At 37.8% G+C, this 25,560-nt stretch overlaps 1 long non-coding RNA gene across 5 annotated transcripts in view; it reads right to left on the bottom strand.

The window, feature by feature from the left end:
- Positions 1–25,560, bottom strand: part of LOC144030402 (uncharacterized) — a 65,288-nt gene that overhangs the window by 23,545 nt on the left and 16,183 nt on the right. For 2 of the 5 annotated variants that reach the window (XR_013287251.1, XR_013287250.1), the window contains exon 4: positions 20,365–21,025. The exons of 1 other annotated variant lie outside the window; for it this stretch is intronic. This is a non-coding gene — a long non-coding RNA (uncharacterized LOC144030402). Of the gene's footprint in view, positions 1–20,364; positions 21,026–25,560 lie in introns of those variants that run through there. 2 more of the 5 variants (XR_013287248.1, XR_013287247.1) reach the window with 2 other exon arrangements.

The raw sequence follows: 25,560 nt of genomic DNA, 5'->3' as shown, positions 1-25,560 counted from the left end.
GACGACAACGACGTCATTCATTCATAAAGTACAAATTATTGTTGCGATCGTTTTTTATAAATATATTTTCAGAGGTTGGCGTGGCTGTAGAGTATGCATCTGGCACATAAAAATAATCGGAAAATGCCTCCCCGCCATTGTCGATCAGCACAGATTACGTTATGTGTCCTAAACCAACACAGAAAAATACCCCCCCCTCTCTCTCTTTCTTTCTCCTCTCTGCATGAACATCCGGAGAGCTACGGTGCACCGTGCCATGCACTGCTGTCATGATCCCGGGATCGAGGTTGCGTCAGGTTAATACATGCTTTCCAAAATCGTTATTTGCGTCACACAAACTCTGTGTGGCTATTTGCGCTGACGTTAGTGAATTAGACGCATATCAATGAGTCTCATTTGCATTGGGGTGGGCATATTTTGCGTCAAATGAATGCAAACTACCTCATTTGCATACGCACAAATAACACAGGCGCACCGGGGCGCAATCTGGTTGGCAGCGCACATAGTGACGGATTTCCCCATTTGCGCGTGTTTAGTAATTTAGGCGCTCCCGGATTGCTCCATTTTTAACAGTTAGCGCTCTGTGCTAAGGCGACGCAACCCTTTAGTGAATAGGCCCCTCAGGGCGCTAATTAGTGAACCACCAGGCTTCCTATTCTGTATTCGTAACATAACTTGAAAGAAACTTTGGTATGGTAATCTTGAAGAAAATGCAACATTGACATTGACTAAGGCCACTAACTCATGAGGAAAGATGTTACCATAGTGTAGGTCATACAGTTTACGCCTACAGCATTAAGAGAATACACTGAAGTAAACAAAACAAGCACACATTTCTTTCGCATTGCCCCACAGGGCTCATTCACATCACTGACTTATGAAAAGGGATGTTGCTTGACTGTGTTTAAAAAACTTAGCCAAGGCAAAGTGCGTTTATTTATGGAGCACTATTCAGACAAAGACAATGCTTCAAAGTGCCAGAAATACATTAAAATTAATAAGCTGTTAAATTAAATTTTAAACACTATAAAAACAAAGAGTCAAAACCAAGGAAATACATTTATGCAAAAATGCATAGAAAAGGCCATGATGTGGATTTAATGCACTAGTTTATTCTTGACAGTATCATAACTTTTGGCTACTTGCAGAAGGGGTTGTTCGCTAGGTCAGTGAGATTTAAGAACCAGTGTAATGTGCATCTCATCCGAGGTGAGAATCTTTCTTGCTTACAGACAACGATCTGGCAGATGACAAGATCGAGCAGCATGACGGGTGAATACTATTATGTTGATTAGATGCTCAGGTGTGTAACTGACAAGCAACAGCCTGAACCTGAAAGCAAAAGTAGCAGAGGGGAAATTGGACGCGTGCATATTAGCAAACGGCCTCCAACAGAGCACATGATGATCAATGCGGCGGATAGTATAAGCTAAAAAAAACGGAACACCTTGATTGGGTGTAGAGTACAAATAACTGTCAATCACTTTGCACCTAATATACCATGCAGTATTTGTATTATATTTTATATGGAAATGTCTTTGGACGACTTGGCTGGCCAAAGTGGATGCTGTGGAATTTGAATATGGCCACACAACGGCAACCTTCAAATACTGTATCACACTTTCAGCACTTTCTCATTAGAACGTCAGGTCATTGAGCATTTAAATAATTAATTCACATTCTAAATTCCATCTGCATGCGCCCCTGAATAGGATAAGCGGTATAGAAAATGAATGCCTGAAAGGACCGGTTAAAAAAAGGGAGTGATGTGCACAATAACAACAAAGGAGCAAAAATTAAGCACATTTTACTAAAACTGGCAGGCAAGGGAAAAAACGCTGCTCCAAATCCCCAAAATATCCAACCCACATATGAAAGCAGAGAATTTATCGAGCAAAGAACAAACACTGAAAGGCAAAAATCCAGAGAGGAAAAACAAAGCAAAGGCAATGAAAGGAACAGACAAACACAATCTGGCAAATGTGAGGCTGACTAATCACACAAACCTGTTACAGATGGATGATCAAGTGACATGTAATTGGCTGGGAGGTGTGTATGTGGGTGGAGCAGGTGGAGCAGTGACAACAAGGCCGGACAGGTCAGGCGCTTGTTGGATGAAGACGCACTTTAGTTTGTTTGAATGTGCTGAATCACTGGGTGGAAGTGGGCGCAGCGGAGAAGCAGCTGGGCACGTTGCAGATCGCAAACATCAAAACACGGGCCGCCAGTGTTAGGACTGATTTGACTACCAATTAGAAGGTAAGTGTAATTAATTGACATGGCCTCTGACTATGGCCAATATTAGATTATGATGGTATGATAACCATGAGAAAAAAATATTGTTGTATTACAATATTAATCATTAAAAATTAAGCTCTAAAATGCATTTACAAAAATAGGCAAATAAAAATATTTTTTGGCTATTGAATGATAAATAATTCAAGCTCTAAAATGGCATGTTTTTAAATATTTAGGTAAATAAAAACGTTTTGTTCATTAAACGCAATTTTTTTCATGAAAATATAAATTATTTGGTATTTTTCTAAGAATAATGTACATTGACCAACAAAGCAAAAAAAAATGCATCCGTATTTGCGGTGTCTCTTCCTCCCTTCTCCGTGCGTAACTGCTCACCCCTCACATCTCTGCTTGCTGAGAAGAGAAAATACATAGAAACTGGCCCCATTTAACTCATTCACTCACATTTTCACTGAAGCAAGCCCCTTCCCTCCTGGATGTTTTACTGTAATTTGACTGATTTTGCAAGGCCCACAGAATAGTGTCTTATAACCTCTCAAAAGAAAGAGTAGAGTATCTTCTTTCATCAGGAAAAATTCTCTTTTTCCATTTTGCAGCAATTGGCATTAGAATAACGATAAGTTTCATCATTAATCTAAAATCTGCTTTGAATTGTGGGGGAAACGGCTTGTTTCCATCATAACCCCGGTTGATCTGCCACCTGTTTGCCGTTTTTGTCATTACTACCTTTTTTTCCCACCCGTTCTCTGCAGTTGAGAGGCTGCATCAAAGCCTTCTGTTTGCTCTAGAATAAAAAAAAAAAAAAAAAAAAACATTAAAAACGTATAAATTTGTCTTTGAGACATTTAAGCCATTTAAAATAGAACGTATTTATACGTTTTTTTCACCTCGCAATAAATCATTGAGCCTCTCAAAAGCCTCTCTCAAAAACGTATAAATACGTCTTTGGGACACTTAATCCATTTAAAATAGAACGTATTTATACGTTTTTGGGAGCAAATGAGTTAATTTCAAAGAGGAGGCTTTCTGAAAGCAGCCATATTAGTGAAGTACCCTTATTTTTTAAAGCCATGATAAGCCGTCAAACCCTTAATTGGACCTTGCCTAAATGTACACAAGTTATACAAGAGCCAAAACTTTAGAGGCTGTAAAAATGTCTTCCTTGGCTAGTCTACAACTTTTTCTGAGAGAATGTTGCACAGATAAATCCAGATGGCAATTTCTCTGAAGTGTCTTGATAACTAAATAACTGAAGAATGACACGAATAGGGGGGAAAGGAGTCAATTATTCATTTGTGCTGCTATTCTTGGCCCGCACATCACGAGATCATGTAAAAAAAAAAAAAAAATGTACACTAGCTCAATCAGCTGAGATGAAGATGGCGACAAGCGGAATGATGGTTCTTCAAATGCGGTGCAAGTGGTGTAGTCCCAGTGGACTGGAACTCACGGCAAGGCCATCAGACTGTGTAGAAGATTTACTTGACGTCTCCACTTAACACATTCATTGCCAGACCAGCAAAAAAAATGCATCATTTGACGTCTTTTTCCGTCAATGGCAGTGAATGAGTTAACAGCATGTACCTCGTAAAAAGATTAATACTAAAAGGTTCCTGTAGGAATTACATACAATTTCTGTTGCAGTATATGCCATTCTTACTTTGGTAATTGTGTGTAAGGTAATCTACATTGGAAAAAAAAGCGTTGAAAATACTTCTATTTGTTATTGTAGAGTTGTATTAGGGTCCATTAGCGATTAGAATCCTAGTTCTGTTCTGGATTTTAAAATGTGACACGTTTTCACCTTATAGGTCTGCACTCCCTGAGTGCTGTTGTTAATTTAATGTGTTTTGTTGTTAAAATTAATGTGTTTACTTGTTGTTGTAAAACTGCTTTCAATTTGATCGTCCCCATTACCTCGCGGGACTATCAAAAAAGGACAACATTCCAGCAGAGATGCCCACTTCGTTTTTTATGGGCCTAGTAAACTTTTAAGCAGAAAAAGCTGATCACTGACAGGACGGGTTAATCTTGTGAGGTAGCTAGACTGAAAAGAATTTGCCAAGAAACTGACACGGTGGAGAAAAGTGTTTGACCATTAAACATTTAGGGACTGAAAATGGATGACAATTTGAAATTGTTCCCACCAAGTCACTAACCACTGATGTAAAAGCCTCTATACACTAATCAGTCTGACCGTCGGTACATCACGCAGGAAGAATGATGGAAATACACACTACAACAAACGCTGATGCCGATGTAATACCCCTCCATGCCATCGGTGGCAGTAGTCACTATTCCTCATTGTTAGAAAAAGGCAACCAGAAACCTGTTTGCTAGAGTGATCAAATGTCACAACGGTGCAACGCCGATTGCACATGTTGTATCCGCCGAAGACGCTCCCTAGACACTCCCTCAGTGGCTGCAACGTTACGACGGTGGTTTTATACATAAACTCATTTGCTCCCAAAAACGTATAAACACGTTCTATTTTAAATATTGGCATGATCCCAAAAATGTATTTATACGTTTGCTTTTTTTATGCAAGAGCATACAGAAGGCATTAGGCGTTTTTCCACCGCCGGAACTTTTGGAGTACGTTTCAGTTTACCTTGGTAAAATTCAGTTTGTGCATTTTTCCACCAACAACAATTACCAGGGTACCGGTAATTAAATTCCCCAGGGGACATCCAAGTACTACCTTAGCAGCAGGGTCTTGCTGAGCCAGGCAGAAACTTTGAGGGGGCGGGACTGCAATGGCCACGGATTGTTTTTACATCAGCTGGAGTCAATCAAACTTATTTTAATGAATTACCGAGAACCCTTAAGACTGCTGTGAAGCTGTGGAAACGAAATTCTAAATTCCCTGCTGAACTTTTCCAACCAAGAACTCCCTTTACTCAAAGTTCCTGGGCTTGTTGGTGGAAAAGCATCTATTGAGGCAGCTTCTGACCTGAAGAGGTCGCTTCAAGCAATGGTAGTTATTACGATAAACGGGCAGCAGGTGGCAGCAGAGTATAAGAGATCAGCCAGGGCCATGTTGCAACAAGCTCTTTTGGTTACTTTTGGGTACTTTAAAGCTGATATTTCCAAAACAAGTTCAAGCGAGCTCTAAGTTGTCTTCTTTCACATCTGGTTTTCTCGGAAATCATTTACTCATAGGTAAGTGACTGAGTGAACGTCGCTTCAGGGGATGTCCCGGTATTGAGAGGATTCATACACAATACAGCATTGATATCTTCCGCTTAAATATACTTGTGGCTTATTCAGGACACATGCAAGCATGACATTACTGTCGCTTTGCTCTTGTCCTAGATGTTTGTAGAGCCTTTCACAGCTGAGAAGGCAACAATAGCTCTAAGCCGCCTCAGTCACGCCATGTGGAACAGATGAGCACTTAAAGGACATCAGCGACCAAAGCCTAAGCTTCACACAGTTTGTTTCATTCTCTTCAAGTTGAACAGAGGCTAATAAATGGGCCGTCTTGGTAGTCGACTCCGTGACGTCTAAATATTTCATTGAAGCATCGTGTCACACATTATAAAGTGCGCTAACAGGGTTTGTGTGCGAGTTCATTGACCCCGTTTCTTCATTAGTCACTCTCTAGCAGTGATGTATTTGTGCTAAGATATGTCATTGTAATAAATGTAGTCATAAAGCGCTTTTCTGGACACTTACACTCATAACGTAAATTCCCTTTAATAAATATATCTTTTTTTTTCTGTCTGTGTATTTTACCAGCATAAACTCTCCCCTGTCATCACGCCAGATTAAAACTGTACTGCGCCGTGTCTGCCTACGCTGTGATTCATGTCATGGTTGGGGACGATTCGATGATTTCCCAGCGGTGTCTGTAGCAGGGGACGATGCTTTATCCTATCAGTTTCTCAGATTGATCAATTTATTCGTGCGCATCCTGAAATGGTTCCACTGTGCCAAGAAACTGATTTGTTGGCTGAGAGGACTGACACACCTGCCTGATAAGAAGATATCATAACCACGTCCAATTGCAATTTAACCCTTTCCAGAAGAGAAATTCGAACTGTGTATTTATCCAAAAAACAAACTCATGTTAACTCATTCACTCCCAACCATTTTCACTGAAGTGTTTTCCTGGATTTTGACTGATTTTGCAAGGCCCGCGAAATATTATGTTCTATTGCTACAAAAATATGGAACCTACCAAAAGAGAGATTAGAGTCTCTTCTTTTATCAGGAAAAAAAAAGTATATTCCTATCTGTTTCCGCTGTGCCGCAATTTGCAATAGAACATAGCTAAGTTTCGTCATTATTCACAATTCTGCTTAGAACTGTGGGGAAATCAGCTTGCTTTAATATGGCCTGGTTGATCTCTTATACTCTGCTGCCACTCAACCATTTTCTGCAGTAGAGAGACTGCATGAAAGCCTTCTCTATGCTTTGGCATAAAAAACAACAACAACAAAAACGTATAAATACGTCTTTGGGACACTTCAAACATTTAAAATATGACGTATTTATATGTTTTTGGGAGCTAATGAGTTAATGACAACATGCATTCTGACTGTATTTTCAGTGACATTCTTACTGTTAAAAAACTTTTGGCCTGACTGGAAAACAGTAGTGAAATTATTTCGATTTGAAAAGTGGACTTGATAAAATAGCAATGATGGCTGGCAGATGGGAGTACGATTTGTTATAGATAAACTAGATAAGTAAACATGCTTGAATTGCGTCCTCTCGTCATCAGAGATTGCTTCTCGCGCCTACAATCTTCTCTAAATGGTGTTATTAACTGCTTGATGGTGCAGCAGTGGAAGCTCTGTGCAACGTGGCCATTGTTTCCCCCCTGCCAAGAGCATACAAATACCTTTTACTGTATCTTAGTTTTCTCTCCCCTGATAAGCCCTCACAAATGTAATCTTTACCTGCACCATCCTTCTTGCCTGTCTGATGTTACTCCATCCAGTAATAGAAAGGAAGCACACTTTACGATCAGACCAACAAAATAAATGGTCCTGTATACAAAAAAACGGAGAGCTGCTCAGTCTCTGGAGGACCGTCTGCTTCAAGGTAATATCCCACCATCAAACATTTCTTATTGTATGCTGTACCTTAGATGTGACTAAAATCATTGTTTGCTTAGCTACCATACTAAGTTTTTAATTCATTCACTCCCAGCCATTTTCACAGAAGCAGTCCCGTTCGCTCCCGGCTGTTTTACTGGTTTTTGACCGATTTTGCAAGGCCCACAGAATATTGTGTTCTATTGCTATAAAAGCATGGAACCTATCAAAAGAAAGATTAAAGTCTCTTCTTTCATCAGGAAAAAAAAAGTATGTTTCCGTTTTGCAGCAATTAGCATTAGAAGAGAGCTAAGTTTCATCAATTTTCACAAATCTATTTAAAATTGTAAGTAATTGAGCATTTTTTCGACATGGCCCTGGGTGATCTCCTTTGCTCTGCTGCCACCTACTGGCCATTTGTGTAATAACTACAATTTCTGCAACCGTTCTTTGCAGTTGAGAAGCTGCATCAAAGCCTTCTGTATGCTCTAGCATAAAAAACAAAAAAACGTATAAATATGTCTTTGTGACACTTAGAACATTTAAAAAACATTTATTGGGAGTAAATGAGTTAATCAAGCTATTTTGTACCTCTTTTTTTGTTTTCAAACAGCAAAAAGCAGGGGTCCCAAAGAACTTCTGTGGGGGACACTGGAGATAGTGTCATTTATTTATTTTTTAACTCATTCACTCCCCAAAACGTATTTATACGTTTTTTTTTAGGTTTTTGTTTGCTAGAGTCTTTGTATGAAGGCTTTGATGCAGTTTCTGACCTGAAGTGGTTGCTTAAAGCGATGGTAGTTATTACCAAAAAAAAAAAAAAAAAACGGCCAGCAGGTGGCACCAAAGTATAAGAGATCAACCAGGTCCATGTTGCAACAAGCTCTTTTTTTTCCCCAGTATTTTCAACAGGTTTGTGAATAATGATGAAACTTAGCTAATTCTAATGCTAATTGCTACAAAACATAAAAACAGATAAAAAATATACCATACTCGTTTTTTTTGTTTGTTTGTTTGTTTTTCTCTGATGAAAGAAGAGGCACGTTTTTCTTTTGGTAGGTTCCAGGTTTTTATAGAGATAGAACATGAAAATGGCTGGCAGTGAATGAGTTAAAGAGGGTTCGAGTATTAAAAAAAAAAAAGTACTCCAATGTTCTCAAACTGCCCTGCGATTGGCTGGCAACCAGTCCAGGGTGTCCCCCGCCTGCTGCCCAAAGCCAGCCGAGATAGGCTCCAGCACCCCCCGCGACCCTTGTGAGGACTAAGCGGTCTAAGAAAATGGATGGATCAACTCCGTCTGACTTTGCATATTCCTCAGCATGTTTCATCAAGAAATGACGTCTAATTTTTTAAGCGCCGCAACATTCTGTGTATTCAAAACATGTTGGGGTGCTCTGGTGCTCAACAAAAAAAAAAAAAAACATTCTGCCTCCTGGTTTTCTTGACATTGGCTGTCTCCTTTCTCTTCATGGCACGTTTTGAAGAAGACATGACTGGGACTGGGTGACAGGTTATCTTTTCCTTCCACTCTGTGTCACTTCAAAATTATATTTTGCCGAAAGCTGTCATGAGCCTGAGCTATGGTAGCCTGTGATTATTAAAAAAAAAAAAAAAATGCCCAGGGCAGTGACGCTGCAAAAGGCGGGAGCCGCACCGACATGAAATTTTGATGTGAATCGGAAGGCTGTAAAATATCATCCTGTGGGCCACAAATGGCCCTCAGGCCACGAGTTTTGGACCACTAACTCATACCGTAATTATAGTTTCACTGTAATTGTAATACATTTGTATTATTGCTCATAAACGCTTCATTGGCAGTTTTTCCACTACAAATCGATCAATCTGAAATCATAGCACCAGCTGACCAGTCCCAGAATGCACAGCTGCTGAGTTGTACACCAAAGTGCAGTATTTGTATTCTCTGTTACTGGGATTGTCACTTGTAAGTGCTCCTTTAGCAATTGTCAATCACATTTAAAGTAGTAACAAATCAATGGGACAACTTGCTATCATGTGAATTGTGTTCGCTAGAAATTCTGAGTTGGTATGACAGTAAATACAAATGTTGAAAACGTCCAAAAAGTGGTATTTACCAAATGATTTATTCAATGTTTGTAATTTTTTAGAATTAATAGAATATCCCGGTTATACGCCATTCCATACGGCATAGTCACTGTATATAAATGATGGCTTGTTTGCAGTGTTGCCGGTAACGCGTTACTTAGTAACGCGTTACTCAAAAAATTTGCTTTCTAAAGTAACTAATAGTCTAACGCGTTACTTTATTCTACAAAGTAGTCTGATTAAAGTTACTGTCCAGAGATTCAATGCGTTACTCCACATTTTTAGGAAGAAGGCAAAATATCTCACTGTCGTAACAGTCACAAACAACTGCTGCTAACTACGAAGATGAGGCAGAAGTCATTGATCACCACACTGAATTCAGCCATGGTCTGGTCATGAATGGTTTGCACATTCAAAACAAAAGTGATGATACTTTTACTACTAGTTTTATTAACCAACAGGCACACAACGCAACAAAAAAAGTGTGCATTATGGACCATAAAAGTGGTAAAAAAAAATAATTTATTTCCATCCTCAACTGGTCCGTGAAGCATTATGGGATGAGGTCGTCTCTGCCCTCTCGCCAGGGGGAGTGACGTCAGACAAGTCACGTTTTTCAGGGGGTGGAACAAAAAACGATTCGACCGAACCATCGTTCGTCAAGGGGAGCTAAACGACCGTATCGGTTGCGAGTGAGGCTTTATGGTTTTCATAACAATAGCAAGAGTTCTGCGCCGTGCTCTACTTGTTTTGTTTACATTTCAGTAGCATCACCATTCAAGCTACTTCCGTGTTTCTGCGCTCGCGACACGGCGCGCGCGCGCGCAACGAGTGACAACATACAAATGGAGACAGTTAAGCCGGTGCCGTACATCTCGATATTTCCCATTGCTATCGAGTCCTCGGTGCACTTGTATGTCTCGGGCCGGCGTTGGTACTGCGCGCGAGCCAAAAAGAATAACTCCCGTGACGAGCCAATGCATGGATTCAAACGACACAGGTATGTCCCACAGCCAACACACCAGCTAAGCTAAAAGCACACTGCAAGTATCTCATTTCTCAGTTTGTGGCTCCCTGTCTATGTCTACAACGAGCATGAGCAGCAGATAGGAGAACTGAGACGTGCCCGCGATTACGACAGCCCAAAAAACAAAATATAAACAGTAGTGATTCTGTGGTCATCATCGTGTCTCAGATTAAAAAAACAAAAAAATATGTCATACATTAACCAAAAATGAAAGTGATGACAAAAGAAAAAACAATTGTTAAATACAAAAATTGTTGATTAAAAAGGGAAATGAACTTTTGGAAATATTTTTGCATATATTAAGTGGTTAAAATGTGTTTGATAGATTTATTGTTCCATAAAGTGGCTTCATATTTCTTTTGGCTGGACGGTAGGTTTATTTCATGTCTTAAATTTATGTTTCTGAAATACTTCACAATGTGTAAATATTCTGTTTAATTGTGTTGGTGTCTGTCTAAAGGTTAAATATTTATATTTAACATTAAATTATCAACCTTTTGTTTTCCTGATCCTTATTTTGAAGAGAAAAAACAAACAAACCAAAAAAAAATTATAACTGTCAATAACTACTAATAAATATTTAAACTGATACATGTGTACACACTGGAATAGCGGAACAAACAAACAATAGAGGAATTTAGGGGATTTTCATTTTCAACCTGGATAGATTTTTATTTTTTGTTTTATAAAAAGTATTTACGTTACAAGAAGTCAAGAGAGACTGCCTATTTTGTTTTTCATAAAAAAAACCTTTATTTTCATGTTAAAAATGCACTTTCAATAAAGTATTTGGAACTCCGTTTCTACTGCATTATTTTTATGTTGAGATGGTGTTATTGGCAGCTGCTGAAAGTAACTAAAAAAGTAACTTTTAATCTAACTTAGTTACTTTTAAAATCAAGTAATCAGTAACGCAATTTAGTTACTTTTAAAACCAAGTAATCAGTAACGTAACTAAGTTACTTTTTCAAGGTAACTGTGGCAACACTGCTTGTTTGTAGATATATGTCACTCATCATAATAAATTAGTTTTGCCAGGGGCAGGCATATTAATGATCAGCAAATGAACATCTTCCATCCCCGTCTATAATATCTGCCATTAATCTTAGTCAGCGTATGATTTAGCGCTGCGATCAAGGAGCCACTTTTAAAAACGGCATCATTAACGTCTCTTTCCTGCATTTGAGTATGATTTGTGGTTGCTGGAGGTGAACTGCTAAAAATGAGAAATTTGTGTAAAAATAAATAAATACATCTTTCGAGAATCCTAATATTGCAATAACGAATGTGTACCTGGGTCGCAATGGCAATGACAATGTTTGGCCATATCAACGCTAGTATAGCTTTTGAATTCACCTTCACAATAAGACAGCTCCACAAATACCAAGTAAAGACTAGAAAGATGGATCCTCCTCCACCTTTCAAAGTAAATCTCATAATACCATATTCACTGCTATCCAAACGGCCAACTGAAAGGCAAATTGAAGGCACAACCATTGCTCTGGATCTGCAGACTTTACATATCGCCGACTCGTCAGTCATTTATCATCTCTCTCGATCATCTTTTCAATATTTCACAGGGATAGAACTCTTCCCTCAGGACTAAGAATCCCTTGTGTGCGAAAATGAATGTAGGATGACCTTGTAGTGGCAGCGCAATGTTCTTGCCGCTGTGTTAAAATAAAGAGTTGTAAAGAGAACTCTGATGCCATTATCCAAAGAGAAAGTGATTTATTAGGAGTTAGAGGATGGTAACGTCAAAATTTACATCATCAAATGGAGTTTTGATAATACAGTTTTATTGTGTATGTAGTATTTCTCAGTGGTTAGATTTTGCAAAAACAATGTTCAAGGGGCAAGCTAAAAGAATTCCGCTTGATGCATTCTTAATCCTTCATTTGAAGATTTAGACTGAATCGAATGGAAGCAGATTTCACGGGTAATTTGCCCTGTAATTTAGTCAGGTTGTTCTTGACTTAACTCATTCACTGCCATTGACGGAAAAAGACGTCAATGATGCATTTTTGCTGGGCTGGCAGTGAGTGTGTTAATTAGGCTAAAGCTAGTTCTTCCACATTGATCAAGTGCCATCCTCACATCTTCAAAGTCACTACTTTTAAGAAAATACAATAAAAAACGCCATCGTGCTTGAGTTACCAAAAACTGCATAGTTCAAGTTGGTATTATACCAGATATTGATATCATTAATTGTTGTGCACCAACAGCAACACCAACAATTGCTAATTTAAAAAGCTATTTTTTAATTTATTTATTTATTTTTTTAAGGAAATTTATTGTGCTGTCACTGATAAAAATGGTAGGACACGTCCCCAGCACGTTGCCAGCAACAACCGTCCCTATCACCGATGCATAAAACAGTCATCTATTTTTAACAAAATAGGTTTACTCAGAAGTTTAAAACCCATTTTCAATCGTTATATTAAATGTCCAGCCTTACAGTCTTGAGGCTACATAATGCCGCATGGCTCCCGCGCAGTGAGGGAAGAGGCGAAGTTTTCCAACACTTCAGGCAATTGAGCTTAGTACGTTTGTCTCAAGCTATTTTAAATGTTATGAATTTGGTCATAAGACGTACACACATACGAATCATATGAATTTGTAAAAAAAATAAAAATAAATAAATAACATTGACCACATCGGGGGGGACTAAGAGGTCCTACATCAGCTGATGTGCAGGCAGAAAATCCTTTGTATGAAATTTGGTGGTCATCAGGATCAATTAATGTGGACGTTATAGTCAAGGCAATAAAGGGAAGAAAAAAAAGATGAAGCTGTACACTGTCTGTACAAGGTCACACTTTGTCCTCCAAAAATAACCAGCCATTTAACTCAATCGTCATAACAAAATGTTAGCTGAAGAGCAGTCACGACTATCTACTCCTCAAAAGCAGCCTGGATCTTTACCGTTACGCCAAGTATCATAAACCTTATGTATGTGCACTGAATCCAATATGTCTTCCAATAAGTTCCACGGAAAAGCCATTAGCCCCGCTGTGCTTCTTCTATTGAAAAGTCTAATGGCCTTCAGGGTCGGGACAGGTGCTCCACAAATTGCTTCACTTAAATGATTAATGGGGATGGATTTGGAAAAGGGCCGGCCCAATAGCAGAGACTGTGTGGAGAGAGAGCATAGGTGCATTTGAATGAGCTGGTGCAAAATCCGAAGATCTTTACACACTGGCCATCGAACAGCTTTTTTTTTTTTTTTTTTTTTTTTTTTTTTTTTTATTGGATCGCGAACCTGTGTGTCAGGTACTGATGCAGAGTGCGAAGTTTAAAACCCGAGACTCACTACTCTCGCTTTATGTTGAAATCAATTGTATGTATAACTATTGTAAGCAGCCAAGCCGCAATGGGTATAACAGGCATACATTTTTCTTTACCTCCAGCATTGAGATCTCAGCAGATATAATCACATTATTATGAGACTGACCTTTAACAAGATTGTCATGTTACCTGGCTGGAAGCGCTCCAGAAGTAAAGCAATGCAATGCATTTATTATTCACACACATCATGTCCAATCACCTGATGATAGAACTGCACTACATTATAGTAAAAGAAACCAGTTCACTTCACACATTCAGAATATCAAACTATGTTATTCCCTTGAGTGACTGACCCAAAGTGTTTTTGTGTACCTACACACAGCGCTTTGCATCAAAGATTCCATTTACAAAGTGGTATTTCCGACTCGACCAGGAGTGTTCTATCAACATCCTGTAAAAGCAGAAGAAAAAAAAAACAGACCATTTCCAAAGATGCAATCTACAATAATAATTTCAGCCTCCCTCGCCAGCCACATGTTCACAGTTTGAATGTCGGCAACTTTAACGCTGATAGATATCAGATCCCAAATTATGCACAATATGGCTGCAATTACCCTGGGCCAAGTGTCCTAATGGCCTTTCAGTTTTACTGGCGCAGCAACGTGGGGCAAGCGGTAATAGTCCCCAAATCATTTTCACCTTCCCCGCTGGTACACTGAGAATTCAAATGACAAAGGAAATGGAGGCAGAGATCTGGACCCCAGATTAGCCATTTATCTTAACTATCTTCCGTCCAGCCGCCGAGCGAATAGATCAGAAAGAAAATAGATCATTTCCTCATCCCATTCCCAAAACTTTTTTGTGAAGTGAAAGAATCACCAAATAATCCAAATGCCTTTTATTTTATCCAGTATTTTTTACCCCATAATATGCAAATGCAGATATTCAGAAATTATCACAATTGTCCCACATTTATCACATTTTATTTACATTTGCAGTTTAATTAAAATGCATATCTTGTTTACTGTTTATTTCCCATTTTTTCTTGATAAATGACGGTAACACATTTGCTACAACAACTAGATAAAAGGACAAAAAGACCACTCCAATCTAAAACCAATCAGTCATCTCGCCTCTTGATCAACAAATCATGAATCTTGCCTCCAATCACCACAATGTCCTCAGCTGCACATTCACTGCTTTCAAAAATCCATTCATGTCGATGCTTTAGTGTCTGCTTCATCACTTAAAGACTTGAGCACCCGCTGAATCACATATTTAATCTCTCCATCACAGCCAGAGGCGGAGGAAAAGATTTGCCATAATGGAAGCTTTAACCCTGTGGAGGGCACAACATGCGTGGCCATAATAAGCAAGGCCACTTTTCAATACTAACAAACTGAAATGTGATTCAAGGTTTCTTTCTGCTCCATTTTATTCTATGGTAGATTGACGAATATTTGTACTATCTTGTATTGTTTTTTTCTTTTATAAATTAATTAAATAAGGGAAAGAAATGCAATAAAATGAGGTGAAATGAAATTGTGGTCCTTTTGAGACAGAGGTAAAAGCTGAACAAAAACTAAATATTTGTAGATTAGTAAGATTAAGATTAGTACAAAGGTAGAATACTGGGGCCTTGAGATATGACTCAGGTGAAATGAATTTTCCCCAATTAAAAGAATGGAAATGTAAAATAATTACTCCCATAGAAAACAGATAAAAATGTATTTTTTTTTATAATATTACTGTATACATTAATCAAATGTGTCAGTTTCAGAGGATAAATAATATATGTCTATTATTATTATTAATTCTGCGATTGGCTGGCAACCAGTTCAGGGTGTACCCCGCCTGCTGCCCAGAGCCAGCTGAGATAGGCGCCAGCACCCCACGCGACCCTTGTGAGGAATAAGCGGTCAAGTAGATGGATGGATGGATGGATGGATGGATGAAAAGAATGGAAATGTCAAACAATTACTCCCATAGAAAACAAATAAAAATGTATTTTTTTTTTTAATATTACTGTATACATTAATAAAATGTGTCCGTCTTCAGAGGATAAAGAATATATGTCTATTATTATCATTATTATTATCATTATTATTATTAATTCTTCGATTGGCTGGCAACCAGTCCAGGGTGTACCCCGCCTGCTGCCCATAGCCAGCTGAGATAGGCTCCAGCACCCCCCGCGACCCTTATGAGGAACAAGCGGTTCAGAAAATGGATGTATTATTATTATTATTATTATTATTATTATTATTATATGGTCTGTCCACATGTTCACCCATTGCTTAATGATGAACAACCAGTGCTATTAATTGCATTGCTTTTTTCGACTGCAGTCAGTTTTTATTTTTGTTTTGACTTGAGTTAGTTTTACAGCAAGTTTGCTAGTTTTTATTTTCATTTTAAGACAAAAAAATAAATAAAATAGGCACCAAAAAAGGACACTTTAGCTCTGAATTTTAGTTAATTCTGAAAACATAAAACGTAGTCTCAATTATTTTTTTTAAACACTCGCTTTTATTTTATTCACTATTTTTTTTTCCAATTTTAGTTTTAGATAACTATAATAACTAATAACAACATAGATGCTAATTGTTAACCTGTGTGCCGGTGGCATTTCCCGTTGAATGTTAGCCGCTAGCGGAGGCTACTGAGTCTCTTTTAACATTGTGTCATTATCTTTGTTTTATGATTAGCTTGGCAATAACATTTAGCTGAGTGTGGCAACAAACAGCTTGAAACTACCTTTTTTTTTTTTTTTTTTTTAAGAATTTAAAGAAATGATATCAGCCAGTGCACAGAGCTTGTATCACAAGTTTGCGCATGTAAGTCAAAGCAAAAAATAAATAAATAAACAAACAACGGCGAAGACAGGTTACTCATATCTCAAGGCACCAAATGACAGCAACATTAGTAGAATGGCATGTTGATATTTTTGTCAATATAAACGCGCAGTATAATGAGTATGTGTTAACTGACAAAAACATGGCTAGTCTCGTCAAGAAAAGCCTAATGCAACAAAACCCACCATTGCTCTGGCTCATCTGACCCTTTTATTGATGTGAGTAGTCCATGTAGCAATGTAACAGACCCTGAGGGGGTGCGAAAGGTCTCTTGAAGTACACGTTTATAAGTGTTAAGTTAAACGGCACCAAAGGCCTGTTCGTGTACAGTACATTCATCCTGCTATAGTGGGGTCAGGTTGATTGAAAGTAAATTAAGTCTCTGCAGACAAGATGGCTTCTCTGTCGCTTCCCATTTCTCTCTAATTGCCATGTTAAGCATCTTACTACAAATTAGCCGACGTGGAAGGCAGGCAGACAGGCGGTGTTCGTGCCACATATTAATGTTGCTGCCCTGAGCATCACAATATGTAGCTCAGAATGGTTCTGCTCTAAAACTGCGAGTCACAAACTTATTCCCCCCAAAAAATAAAAATTAAGATTGAGTTTGGCCGAGTGCAAAAAAAATTACAATCATGACAGTGCAGGGTGATTAATCATAAGCTGCTTGCATTTATAACAACAACACCAACAACAACAATAATAACAACAACAACAACAACAATAAGGCTCCAAACAGAGCTTGTTTACAAAAGCACAGAAAATCTGGTCAAGTTGGTGAATTTTCTGACCAGTTTATCAACTATTTTTCAATAAAGTGACCAAAGACTTTAATTCTTGAGCGTTTTTTTTTTTTGTAAAGCAACCACACCTTCAAGAAAATGCTGAAGAGCAAATCATAATAATAATAAAAAAAAAACACAATATTTGCTTTGTACATAACAGCAATGCATATAAACCACCTCCAATCTTTAATAACAATATTGAGGCACTTCCTTGCTGATGCAAGCACACATTCATCACTTCACAAGCAAATTAGGTTCCCCTTTATCTGACAATTAGCATAGATTTTAAACATAGAAGGCCAAAACATCCCAAATGAAAATGAAATAGCACTAATAAACTAGCCACTAGAGGGTGCTAGAACTGCACAAATGGAAATCAACAACTTTTTTTTAACAAATGTGATCCTTTTAAATATTGTGAACATGACGACGACGATATTGTGGCAGTTTTAATATCGCGATATTGCGATATTGCCCTTATCGTGACATCCCTACACGTAACCTCAGCTCAGTGTACCTCACAAGAGCTCAGCAAGAATAAAATAATTAGCTTTCGCTTTTGCTTTCTATTTGGCTGGCTTTTTGTGACATTTATTCCAAAAGAAGGACCCGCCTCAAGCGTGCTGCATGCATTGCACGAAAACTGATTTATTATTTTTTTTAAATTATCGTTAAGTAATTTATTGTTTTACCTAATTATTAAGAGTGATTAAGATTGCAACAGTTGGACAAGAGAATTATTTTTGCATTGTTTCTCATGAATGTTGCTCATTCTTCAGCAAGTTTCAAATATTCAATTGAAAAGCAGGTGTTCCATTCTTTAGGAGGTAAATTTTAATGAAGTGTGTCTCTGAAAGTGCTCACAATGGAAGATTAATCTTATTGGTTTCAATTTGGTTGGAATAAAAGCCTCCCCAATGGAGGGAAATGCGAGCAATTCAACATCTAAAGTAGATTGTGACACAAAGAAACACCACAAAGGGTATTTTTCATGAAACACAGCATTCAACCACATTTGGAATCGGGCAGGGGATAAATAATTAAGCACACTTGTAGCCAAATTTCACTTCACAATGTTTTGACAACAACTACTTCTCTCCATGGAACCGTTTTCCTCCAGTGCTGAAATTAGCAAAAGAAAACAATCACCTTGCATCAAAAATGTGATGCATCTTTATTACTAATTCAGGACTCCTGGTACCCGGTCTGGTAGTTAGTTTGTATTCCGTAAACCCACACCTCAATCAACCAAACCCAGTCATATTTCATAATAGGCAGCAAATATCTGACTGTACATTGCATTACATTCACAATCAGTACTGTATTGACCTTGGCATGCCTAGAGATTAGTGTTGTTCCGATACCGATACTGGTATCGGCAGAGGTGCCGATACTGCATTAAAACAGTGGTATCGGTATCGGTGACTATTCACAAGCAACATGCCGATACCATTAATTCCAACGCTAATATAGGACTTTGGATGCAGCATCTTGTGTCTTGCTGGTGCACGACATTCACTGGTATGTGACATGTTCACTGCATGCCGATCTAAGATATCCTATTGGCCCTTGAATGCTCTGAACCAATGGCAGGACAGCTTTTTCATATTGAGGAAAAAAAAACGTAAGTATCGGTATGGTATCGGTATCGGCCGATACCGCAAACCTGGGTATCAGTATCGGTATCGGGAACCAAAAAACGGTATCGGAACAACACTACTAGAGATCATAAATCATAAAGCACTACCTTGAATGATGATGAATTTTCACATGTATATTCATAAGTGAATTGCAGATCTGAAATCAGTTACTTGTACTAGTAATATTTGATGTACTGCATTCTCAAACAATACTAGAATGACTTTATATGATTTTATTTTTACTTGCCATACATTTGTTATTAAAACGAATGGCATCACACCAACAGTTGCGCTGTCCCGAGATCAGTGGTACTGCTAATACAAGCGTGTCCAATGATTGCATGAGCAGTGCTTGAAAAGGTCGCCAATCGTGCGTTCACAACATTCGCGGAAGCTCAGAGGCCAACTGAGTAACTAATGAAATTCTGTATGAATTTGAAAGGCCAGCGGGACACTATTGATCCAAAAAGACTCATTAATTTGTATTAATGAATTGTGAAATTAGAAATTTCCCACGGAAATTGTAAAAAAAAAAAAAAAAGTTTGAAAGACGCATATAGTACTTGTACCCGTAGTAGCAATAGCAGTACTTGTAGTAGTCGTAGTAGTATCAGTAGTACTTGTACCAATTGTAGTAGTTGTACTACTTGTACTTCTATTAGTACTTGTAGTGTAAGTACTTGCAGTAGCATTGTAGTAGTTGTAGTACTAGTAATAGCAGTACTTGTAGTAGTACTTGTAGCAATTGTAGTAGTTTTAGGAGATGTAGAATCACAATAGAATTATTGCATAACAAAAAAAGATCATTACTGTAGTTACTTTTTTAATGTGTTATTCACACTCCCAGAGAGCATACAGTACTTTTTGTGATTTACATTTCCAAGCCAAAATGAAATGAATCGTCTTGAAACAGAAATAAATCAACACCTTGAGATATGTCATTAAATATTACGACTACTTTTTCATTTAGAGAGTTCCTCTTAGATTCACTCTCAATATCTCACTGCAGCTTTGACCCATGAATATTTCAGGGAACTGACAAAAGTGTCTCATTCTAGTGAAAAATCAGACTACCAGAGGGTAAGGACGGACGGACGAGAAATAAGCCTCGCAGTCTGAAAGATTATAGACAGAAAAAAGCGTTAATGAGCAATTTGAGGTTTCTTTGCAAGTGATCGTACAGATTTTTTTTGCTCATTTGTATTCATGACTGGAAATTCCATTATGCCTAAAAATAGTCACGTTATCGATATATGTTATAAAGTGAAAATGTAATGCCTCTCTCACTCTTCACTTTCACAGTTACGATGAGTTGTATATGTTTCAATCATATTCATGTCTAATGTATGTGCAATGGAACAAAGCCTCTTTTCACTTCAATGGGAGAGAGCGAGAGAGCGAAAGAGAAAGCAAGAGCAAGAGAGAGAGAGTGACATAGAGAGAGATTTCCATGTCTTAGATTACTTTTCTCTTGATTTCATCAATTCAGCATGAATTGAGAATCAGGTGTATGTTTTCACATCACATTCACAGCAGAAGCATCCGACAGATTCTTTCGTTAGGAATGAGAGAATGCATTGGCAGAATTGTATTATGCATTTCCAACAGCCCCGAGAGTCCACCGTTTTTCAGTGCAGTCAAAAAAAAAAAAAAAAAAAAAAAGTCAAGGCAAAAGCTGCTGAACTGAGCTTTATGACCTATTACATAACAGCAACAGATATTTGTTTGAATTTAGCATGTAGGAGCCCGAAGTCTTTTTGAATTTCATTTTTGATTAACAAGTGATTGGACATTGAAGACAGCACTGAGCGCTTTTTTTTTTAATCAATAAGTTTATGCTATTCTTTTTTTTGTTTGTTTGTTTTAATTCCTCCATCTTTGACATGCATCTCTTTCCACATAATTCACATCATTCCAGTTTCAACATATTCCAAGAATACACATGATGGGTGCTAGTATTTTTCTCATTCCATATATTCACAGTTTTTCCAAAATTGTACGGAAGAAATGGCCCAAGTGTGAGTGCGCCCTTGTCTCTCCAGCGTGTCCTGGTTCGTCCAAGCTGTACAGAGCAGAGAGGACGACAACGATGTCATTCATACAAAAAGTACAAATTATTGGTGCGATCATTTAAAAAAAATATATTTTCAGAGGTTGGCGTGGGCGTACAGTATGCATCTGGCACGTAAAAATGATCGGAAAATGCCTCCCCGCCATTGCCGATCAACCCGGGTTACGTTATGTGTCCTAAACCAATATTGAGGAATGTCCCCTCCCCCTCTCTCTCTCCTCTCTGCGTGAACAGCCAGAGAGTGACGGTGCACCGTGCCATGCACTACTGTCATGATCCCTGGATCGAGGTTGCGTCAGGTTAAGGAAGCGGTGCGTTTTCCGTACGGCTTCTGCACGGACTGCAAATCACACCGCGTGCGTTGCGTGTCCGGAAATCTGCACTCGCCAGACCACAAGATCACGGGGGTTCACGCTGGAGAGTTGAGTTCACGCAATAACAAACATGTTTATAAAGTCTTATTTGTAAACAATGGCCACACTTCCATGTTATAGCATGGCTCTTCTACCATGGGTAAGTACGTTTTGTGTTTAAATAGTGTTATTTTGTCATGTTTAATTTATTCTGAGCTGATTATTTTTGTCGTAAATGTCCGACATAAGTTATGCTATGTAGTTAGCTAGCTTCCCTCCCCCCAAAAAACGAGTTTGCAAACGGTTTTATTTTGAAATATACCCGATTTACCTTGATGTGAGACGCCCGACTTCCTGTCCAGCTCGTGTAATTTCTTCAGCTTCATGAAAATCCGCATGCGGCATCCGGAAAAAATAGAATGCTTGCGGAAACCTTCCGCATTGCCACATCCGTTCCGCACCGTACCACAGCTGGTGTGACGTAGACTTGAATGTGTCCCATTATAATATTTATATATTCCACCCCAGTTTACACATTCCAACTTTGACATAATTTAGCTCACTCCATGTCATTCAATATCATTCCACATCATTACTTATCATTCAGAATAATTCCAAATAATTCCAAATGCTTCAATGTTTTTTCATTCAGCCTTTCCGCCTTCACAGGCAATTTCTCCCGAAATGTGCCGTGTCCCATTCAAAGCTTCTCTCCATAGTCAGAAATGTTGTATAATCAAGGCATGGTAATCCAGTCTCAAGAGAGTCCCGTCCCCCAAACCAGAAGTCTTGCGTGATCAAATGAGGCCTGACATACAGTAGACTGTTCCAAAAACAACTATGCCAGCAATGGACTGAATAGGTAAATGAGCACCGAATTCCCATTAAAATAATATTCATAATTTACATAACTTGGCAGAAATTATTCAGCTTCTAAATGATGATTATTCGTGGATTTGATTTGTCATTTACGGAGACTTTCATCTACTTCCTGTTTGAGGCTTCTTTTATATATATATAAATATATATATATATATATATATATATATATATATATATATATATATCTGCCGTAGTATGTCATTTTAGCAACAAAGTCAGACTCGCCTCACTCAATCTGTGTGGCGGATTTATTTTTCAAAGGCTCCTCTCTATAATGACGGTTCCTTGATGTTCCCTCACATCGCAAACCGAGCAGCACATTGGGGTGAATCAGATCACCGGCGTCTCAGCGGATCTTAACGGATGCTGGCAAAATGTCATTGTCGGTGCATTTTAAAATAGACATCATCTCACGATAAATGAGCTCGCTCTGACGCTTTGTCGAAAAGGTCAAAGAGTTCACGTGGAGCTAGCGTGGCACTTATCTCGATTTCTCAAGACCGCACCAAAATAACATATCGTCTTCCGTGTTACTGCTGAATTGATTGACATCTGTTCGCCAACATAAATCTCTTGTCACTTGGCACAAAAAATAACCCATGAAAGGCACACATTTTCGAAAAGAAGCTGCAATGCAATATGCGGAACCAGTTTGACACAACATGTTTTGCCATTCATTACGCAACTGCTGCTCTTGTGAAGTTACCATATGACCTAAATAAAATAGAAATGTTAGATGAGACAACTTTTTTTTTTTTCTATTGTGAACTCAGTAGCTCATTATCTGTTTTCGTTCTACTCAGATGGCCAACATCAAGAGTCAAAAATACTATTTCTCCTATAAATGTCCATGAATATTAAAAAAACAAAACAAAAACAAAAAAGTCAAAATAGCCCGATATAGTACAGAACTGTATCATCAATTATTTAGAGGAAATAGTTTCCTCACCACTGGTCAAAAGAAAACACTTTGAAATTCTTCACTCAAGCATTGATTGACAAGACACATAATATAATCTGAGTGTAGCTATGCATGAGAAGTTAATGTTGACGTCAGTATCTCGTTCCTCATTAAATGTCTCCACTTTCTAGCTGATAGGATCAAAATGTCAGAATAGTTCCATTTTTCAGTGGCCCGCGACAAAATGCTAAAAATGGCATTTGACTCAGTTCAAATAAAATAAACAAAACAAAAATGTTTGGTGATGGTCAAAGTAAGAAGGGAGGGTATCGAAAAACAGGTGCCATTAACAGTTATTTTAGTTAACTAAAACTAATGAAAAAACTAAAACTAAAATTCAAAAAATAATATTGTTACCGAAATAAAATAAAAACGAAAATTGAAACTACATTTTATGTTTACAAAACTAACTATAATTATAGCAAACATGATCTTCGTTTTCGTGTTTGGTAATTAATTTAATGCATGAGCCTTTGGGGATTATTTTAAATGTGATTTGTAGTAATTTATTTTGATATAAACCGGAATAAGTACGTTTGAAATTATGTCACACAGAAGTGACGTCATTTCTCAGCAGCCAATAGAAAAGCACCTTCAGATGACGTTGCTCCCATGGTGTTTTTTTAAATATTGCGCACAAGTAATAAACATTAAAAAAAAAAAAAAACTAATGTAATACTAAGACTGAAACTAACAAACTAAATTAATAATAAGCTTTTTTTTCTTAAAAACTAAACTAATAAAAACTAACAGAACCACCCTGAAAACTAATAAAAACCAACTAGAATGAAAAATTCCAAAAATATAATAACCTTACTGCCATATTACAAATAAATTGGTTTATATACTGTAAGCATTTTTCTAAATATGCAAAAGCACAAAAAAATTACGTGTACAATTTTTAGGACTAAACACAATTTCTCTTCATGACATTATGTGGCTCTTGCATCCTTCTGATTTTCTGTATGTGGCCCTCAAATGAAAAAGTTTGGACACCCCTGCGCTAGATACTATTCCTCAAAATGTATTGCACAACCAATACAAAGTACAAAAGAATGTCAGTTAATAAATTGCATTCAAAGAATGAGACAGATGATGTATTAGTTTCTTTCAACTATTTGATAATTTCTGTGTATTTCTTCATTATTTGCTTTAGCTCTAACTCTACAAAGGGTAAATCGTATAATTTTACACAGAATACATGGTGGTCATTTTTTTTCATTGAGGAAATTGAAAGATATTCACCTCTGACTGAACTTTAGTTTGTTTAAAAAAATGATTACACAGATTAAAGATACAATTTTGTTGGAAGAGCACAATTCTCTTGAAATATCAAAGCGAACACTGCATCAAATATTCATGTACGGCTCCCTGATGGCTTATCAAATGTCTTATTGGAGAATTAAGATAAAGGAAAAGAAGAAAAGTCAAAATGTGATAAAATTGCCGTGCGAGACTTGAGGAAGGCTCTGTGGAATCAAGCAGTGCATGCAGAGATGTTGCAGAACGACCAAATAAGGCCATGCATGCTCTCTGGCACAGTTGACATCATAAAGTTTATTTTTTTTCTTTATTTGACCTACATTATCTAAAGATAAGGAACATTGTCAAAATTATTGCTGAATTAAATATAAAATTAACAAATAAAAACTGAAATACATGCAAAGGGGATAACTAACTGTGCATGTTGTAATGTTAAAAGGAAAGCAGCCAAAAGCAAATAAAACTGGGAAAAATATTTAATTTGCAATGAACTAGAACTGTCTCAGCTATGCAAGGGAACAGCGTAAGCACACAAAGTGTTTGTTTAAACATTTGTCAATCTAGTAACGATTGAACCGATTGCAGGCAGACTGAATCGAGAGTTGCACGGAAAAGTGTTGCAGGAAAGGATCGTCTCAAGCACAAAACGTTGAGCAAAGGTCACGCAAAGAAAAGCAAGCAAGACAATGTTATGTAATCATAGGTGGGGAGATACAAGTAAAAAACTGTCACTTAAGATAATAGAGAGACCACATATGTGTGAGAACAGCACACGTATGTTGCAATTAGCCGTAATTTGTTTACCCGTTGTGAACCAGAAGTGAAGAACCGCATGAATTCTACAAAGCCATTAATCACAGCAAACAATTTTCTCGCCCACTCTAATCCCTCCCTACCCATGCAAAGTGTTTCTTTTCATTTTCTTGACAGAAATGTAATCAACAAAAGATCAGAATTAATTTGCACTCTGAGAGTCAACTTAACACAATGCACACGGGAAGCGCACGCAACGCTATTGTTAGCAAAGGAAAGAAAAAAAAAAAGAATGCAGAAGCGAGCAGCTTTTG

Source organism: Festucalex cinctus, chromosome 11 (genome assembly GCF_051991245.1).
Source record: "Festucalex cinctus isolate MCC-2025b chromosome 11, RoL_Fcin_1.0, whole genome shotgun sequence".
In the NCBI taxonomy this organism is placed as follows: domain Eukaryota; kingdom Metazoa; phylum Chordata; class Actinopteri; order Syngnathiformes; family Syngnathidae; genus Festucalex; species Festucalex cinctus.
The sequence above is the reverse complement of the archived record's forward strand: the minus strand, read 5'-3'. Positions and strand labels throughout refer to the sequence as shown.